Here is a 6,000-nt window from a genome sequence, read left to right on the forward strand (position 1 = left end):
TGAGCAGCTGAAAGGATTTTCTCCTGTGTGGGTTCTCATGTGTCTCTGTAAAGTTGAACGCTGGCTAAAAGATTTCTTACAGACTGAGCAGCTGAAAGGTTTTTCTCCTGTGTGGGTTCTCATGTGTCTCTGTAAATGTGAACGCTGGCTAAAAGATTTCTTACAGACTGAGCAGCTGAAAGGTTTTTCTCCTGTGTGGGTTCTCATGTGTTTCTGTAAAGTTGAACGATCGTTAAAAGATTTCTTACAGACTGAGCAGCTGAAAGGTTTTTCTCCTGTGTGGGTTCTCATGTGTTTCTGTAAATTTGAATGATGGTTAAAAGATTTCTTACAGACTGAGCAGCTGAAAGGCTTTTCTCCTGTGTGGGTTCTCATGTGTATCTGTAAATGTGAACGATGTTTAAAAGATTTCTTACAGACTGAGCAGCTGAAAGGTTTTTCTCCTGTGTGGGTTCTCATGTGATTCTGTAAAGTTGAACTCTGGTTAAAAGATTTCTTACAGACTGAGCAGCTGAAAGGTTTTTCTGTGTGAGTTCTCATGTGTCTGTTCAGAGTTCCACTCTGGCCAAATGTTTTCTCACACTCTGAGCATCTAAAATGTTTTTCACCAGCGCTACATCTTGAATCACTGACACGGACTTCATCAGGTTTCACATAGTTTAAACCTGACTGAGGTTCTCTGGTCTTCTTCCCATCACCACCCTCATCAGTGTCAGAAGACTCTCCAGTCTTCTCATCAGTATCTGGTTCTGGATGTCTATCTGGATCCAAGTTCCTGTCTGGTTCTGGTCCTCCACAGTCTTCTCCATCAGCTTCTGTTCCCATCTGTTTAGTTTGTCTTTGATGAAGCTGTGAGGACTGAGCTTCCTCTTCTTCATCTTCACTCTTCACAGGCGTGAATGAGAACTTGACATCAGCCTCCTCCAGACCTTGAAGCTGCTCTCCTTCCTGACTGGTGCAGAGTTCCTCCTGTTCTTCTTTAATGTGTGAGGGCTCTGGGTCCTCCTGGTCCAGACTGGAGCTCCACTCCTGCTGCTCAGAGGGAAGCTCTTCTTTAACCAACAACAGCTGCTGGACGTCTGCAGGAAAACAGTAAACACACACAGAGGGGTTACAAAGACATTTTAGAATTGAGCAAATAGTCTCCTGGACATACACTTCCAGAGTATCACTAGAACCAGATAATACAATAATGTAATCAACTTATGTGACCATGAACACATGAACCATTTTAAGCTGCCAAATCCATGTGGTGTTATCAAAGAGAACAAACTTGTACTTTAAGTTGAAATATCTCCTGTCATCTAGAAGCTGAGAGAACAAATCAGCATACCTGCAAACTCATAAGCGGTGAATGGGGGGGGGGGGGGGGGGGGAGAGACGGTAGACGATCTACAAGTATTAACAATTTATTAAGTCAAGCATCAAAGCATAAAAAACAGATCTATGGTTTCACAAAACACAAGAATTGATTAAGTAGCCCTAGCAACAGACACAAAGTCAGGGCTCCGTATACACATCTCTCCTCTCAGTGTTTTGTGAGCCCTGTATCTTTATACTTTATTTGAACTTGTCCAGCACAGGGACGCATTATCTTCACCCACACACAAGCCAGGGTTGGGCCACATTGTGTGTGGGAGTCCTGGAGTCTCAGGGATGGGGAAGGTGCTGTTCCTGCAGGTTGCTACACAATATCCCACCGACTAACCGATTCACAACACAACTAGTTATAAGTTTTAAGCTACCACCTGCGTGTCAGAGCTACCTCTTTGTACGGGGAGCGCGTGAGTGCCTCACCCGGAGATTCAAACCTTTGCTCTATGACACACGCAACACTATTGCAAATGAACACGAACATACACTTCAAAATGTCTCAAACAAAAGGTAAAGGAAAAAGCCCCCCTCCTTGTTCCAGAGGAGAAGAAGCATGCAGAGGAGAAGAGGCAGCTCCCCCCCGCCCTGCTCTCTTTCTTCCATCATTAAGCAGGGCCGAATCAGCAGGTTGAAGTTTAAATCAAAAGGAATTTAATATACTAACAAAAGAAAATGCAGTTACAAACTGAATTACACTATCAGTAGTAATATTTCATGAAATAGAGGCCCCATCCACACCACACGACAGACTGGTGTGTCCGCCTCGTGGTCCAGATGAGGTCTGATTATCTCCGGGGATTCACAGTTTCTTTGTCCCTCCAAAGTCTCTGAAATGTCTCATATTACACATTCCTTAGCCCATAGATCAGCTCAGCGATTGGCTGAACCCGTCGGACTTCAGTCTGCCACTTCCTTCACCAATTCACCCCCCTTCTTGAAGGCTGTGCTCAGAAACTCTTCAGCAACATCCCCTCTCTCTGACTTTATGGCGGTGTCATAAATTCTCTGGTTTCTCTCACAGTGCTCAACAAATTCAGTAACTCTCCCTTTAGTTTAAACCTTCTAAAAGTAAACATATTGTAACACATTATATCCATCGCTAGGAGCGCTTTAAAACTTAAATTCCTCACAATATGTATACATTTAATGCCTGTAAATACAGCAAGCATATTTCTACAGTAGCGAGAACCATCGCCTATACAAAATGAAGTGATTCGTTTTCATTTAACCCTGTTACTGTATGGCTTAATATTAACTTCCACTGTTACTGTAAAGCCGTTAGAATTGTTGCCTATCTTCTATTTACAATTAATATGCATTCAATCCGGTTCGATGATTGAAATCATGAAGGTGTAAATAAAAATATACATTCATTCAATGTTAAACACAGCTTATACGCGGATATGTGAGTTCTAGTACAAGAAGGTCAAAAACGCCAGGTGGGGCACTCTCGCACTCGCCTGAACAAAGTGGAAATTACTAGAACTCTGAAGGATAGCTTTTGCCCCAGTTAAATGTCACATAGTCTTACAGAGAACCAGTCTCAACTGCCTGCTCCATCTTAGAGATAGAAAGAGGCGCCCTTGCATATCTAGCGCCTAGCTTATCTAGTTGGCCGAACATAACAATATGCGGCTGAATCAACATCTCACACACTGACGTTCCAGAGAAGGCGGATCCCGGACGTGAGCCAGTGTGGGCGGAGATGCTCAGTGCTCCATCGGGCCATTTGAATGCTAGAAACAAATCCGCCTCCTACTATTGCTTTGACCAATAGGCTCCAAAAGGAGGACCTAATATATGAACGCATGCGCACTCTGTCTAAGCGCCTTTTAGCTTTTCATTCACTCCTACAGAGTGAACTTTTTAGGTCCGTGCACGTTTAACTGCTGGACATAATACTTCTGTCACAAATAAACCTTATTGCTTGAATTGAGCTAAACGCCTCGACCTAAGTCTGTTCACCTGAGTTTTCTCCTCAACATGAGATTTATTCTCAACATGGTAGCAGAGAATGGTTTTATCGATCAGTAGGAGAGACATCTCGTGACGGACTTTTTCTTCTGTCAACAGACAAAACAACAGGTGTTTTCCCGAGAGGCTGGGGATTCCGGCTGACAATCGGAGCCATTCTTATCATCTCGGGAAACTGATCAAAGCAGCTGCAATCAAAAGGTAAGCAGAGCCTATTTAAATGAAATCTGCAGAATTGTATGTAGGAAAAACCAAATTGAATTGATCAGGAGTACCGGGGGTGAGTAAAGAATTGCGTTGACTAAATTTTTAAAGATAAATTGACGAAGCATTGTGACAGGATTGTTATGACAGCAGTGGGGGTTTTTTAGCATAGAATGTACATGTGTGTGAGTGGATCTAACAGAAATTAAGGATTGTAAGTTCTATAAACTGGCATCGTGTTCACCGTGTAAGTTTTGATAACTGTTCGGAGGTTACACAGCCGTGGCGAAAGCTTCGGTTCGCTGACCAATGACGGTCTGAAAGACTGAATTCCGGGCCACACTGTTGATTTATGCGAAGTTGCAAGCTGAGATTTGGATCAAGTATATAGAAATGTTGTTGGAATACGCTGATGTGACTGTAGTGTGTCTGGAGACTGCAAAACGCCATTTCCTAAAGGGACCAGGTTCATGCAATGTTGTACACTGTAAAACGAAGATCCATCCAGAGAATTTTAATTGAGAAAAATAAATTGATGAGGTCAAATTGAGGTAATTGATGAGGTTTGTGTACCAGTATTGCAGAAGTGGCAGTGTATGGGTTTGCATGCAGCATAGATGATCTCAGGGAGACATCGATTCAATTGTAGCACAAGAATTCGCCATTTCCTTAGGGACCGTGTTCGCACAAGGCGTACACTGTAAACAATAAGGTCAATAGACCTTTCCTGACGAGGTCTGTGTGCGATTATTTGTGGAATCACGGCAGTGTATGGTCGATTGAGTGTTGAGTAATGCCTATTAGGTATCCATCTCCTTCGGGACCGTGCTCGTGAAAACGCTATAAGAGCAGATCTATATGTGATTTGTGCGTATTTCAGTGACGGCAGTGTATGGTGTCAATCTGGTATGGATGTGAGTGACTGTGTGAAGCGTACAGGTGTTAGAGAGTACATGTGTAGTGGTAAAGTTGTAGTGTTTTTCACCAGGTTGGTGTGCTTTTCAGAGATTGACGGTCAGTGGAGCAGAGCACACGCATAAGACACAAACTTTGCACTCAAACACAGAACCACAAAACACTAGAATAGAAGAGGAAAGCTGAGGGTTAATATATGTGTGAGTTTTACTGGTAGAGTTACAAAGATTACAGATTTATTGGAAATTGTGTTCCATAGGAACCGTGAACAGAGTTAGGAGCGAAGACACAGCAGGCAAAGGCACAGAGGCAAGGGAGTGAACATCTTAGATAAGAAAGACAGCTGCAGCCAAAGCAGGGAGAGATAACAACTAGGACAGAGGGCACAAGAACATTTGACAGGAGCTTTGGCTCCCTCTGGTGGTACTTCAGGAACTGCACAAGAACATTTGACAGGAGCTTTGGCTCCCTCTGTGGGTGCTTCAGGAACTGCACAAGAACATTTGACAGGAGCTTTGGCTCCCTCTGTGGGTGCTTCAGGAACTGCAAGAAGAACATTTGAGAGGAGCTTTGGCTCCATCTGGTGGACATTCGGGAGTACTGCATCCAAACATTTTATATTGAAAAATTTGAAATTTGAAATTTGAAATTTGAAATTTGAAAAAAAAAAAAAAAGAATTTTGAAAAAAAGAAGATTGGAATTGAAAAAGATTGATTGAAAGAAAAAAAAAAAAAAACTTGAACTGAAAAAAGAAAAGAAGAACACAAGAAGACATGGCTGGAGCTGTGGCTCCATCTGGTGGCTACTCAGAAGTACTGCGTGCAAAACTGAAAAAAGCTGTAACAGCCACAGGAGGCAAGGCTGCATGGAAAAGAGACAAGACACATTGGGAAAACTGCATGAAACGATGGCAAGAGGAGGGATGGTGGAAGGCGGCCAGTCCACTACCTCCATCGATCAACGACCTCCTGCTCGTTACCAACGATTTGACAAAACGAGTGGCCTACGCACAGACTGCAGAGAGAAATCAAACGACAAATCAAACCAAGCGATGGGGGTTCGCTAACCCACTGAAGCAAGCCCGCAAAGACAGAGAAGAGGAACAGCGAGTGGCAATGATGGCACTAGGAACGGCCATGACGGATCGGATACAGGTGGACATGCTGACTGGAAAAGAACAAACCAGGCCCCATCAGGCACTCGACATCACCCCCCTCGACATCACCCCTACCACTCAAGCCCCGGTAGGTCTGGAAAAGACTGCACAGGAACCGGGCCAGGCATCTCTGGCCTCGGCCCCTCCCCCGCCCTCAACTGGCCTGTCTCCAGCACTTCCTCTGGTTCCTCCCCCCCAGTATCACCTTCGGTCCCATGGCCCGCCCCCCAAAGCCAGAAAAAGAGGAGCACCTGGAAAAAGGGGAGCATCCTATTTCTGCTACAACTGTGGGAAACCGGGACACTTCGCAAGAGACTGCAGGTCAGCACGGCAGCAAACACAGAGAGGAAGAGGACAATACTCCAGAGGAGGAGGC

Source organism: Melanostigma gelatinosum (genome assembly GCF_949748355.1).
Source record: "Melanostigma gelatinosum genome assembly, chromosome: 12".
In the NCBI taxonomy this organism is placed as follows: domain Eukaryota; kingdom Metazoa; phylum Chordata; class Actinopteri; order Perciformes; family Zoarcidae; genus Melanostigma; species Melanostigma gelatinosum.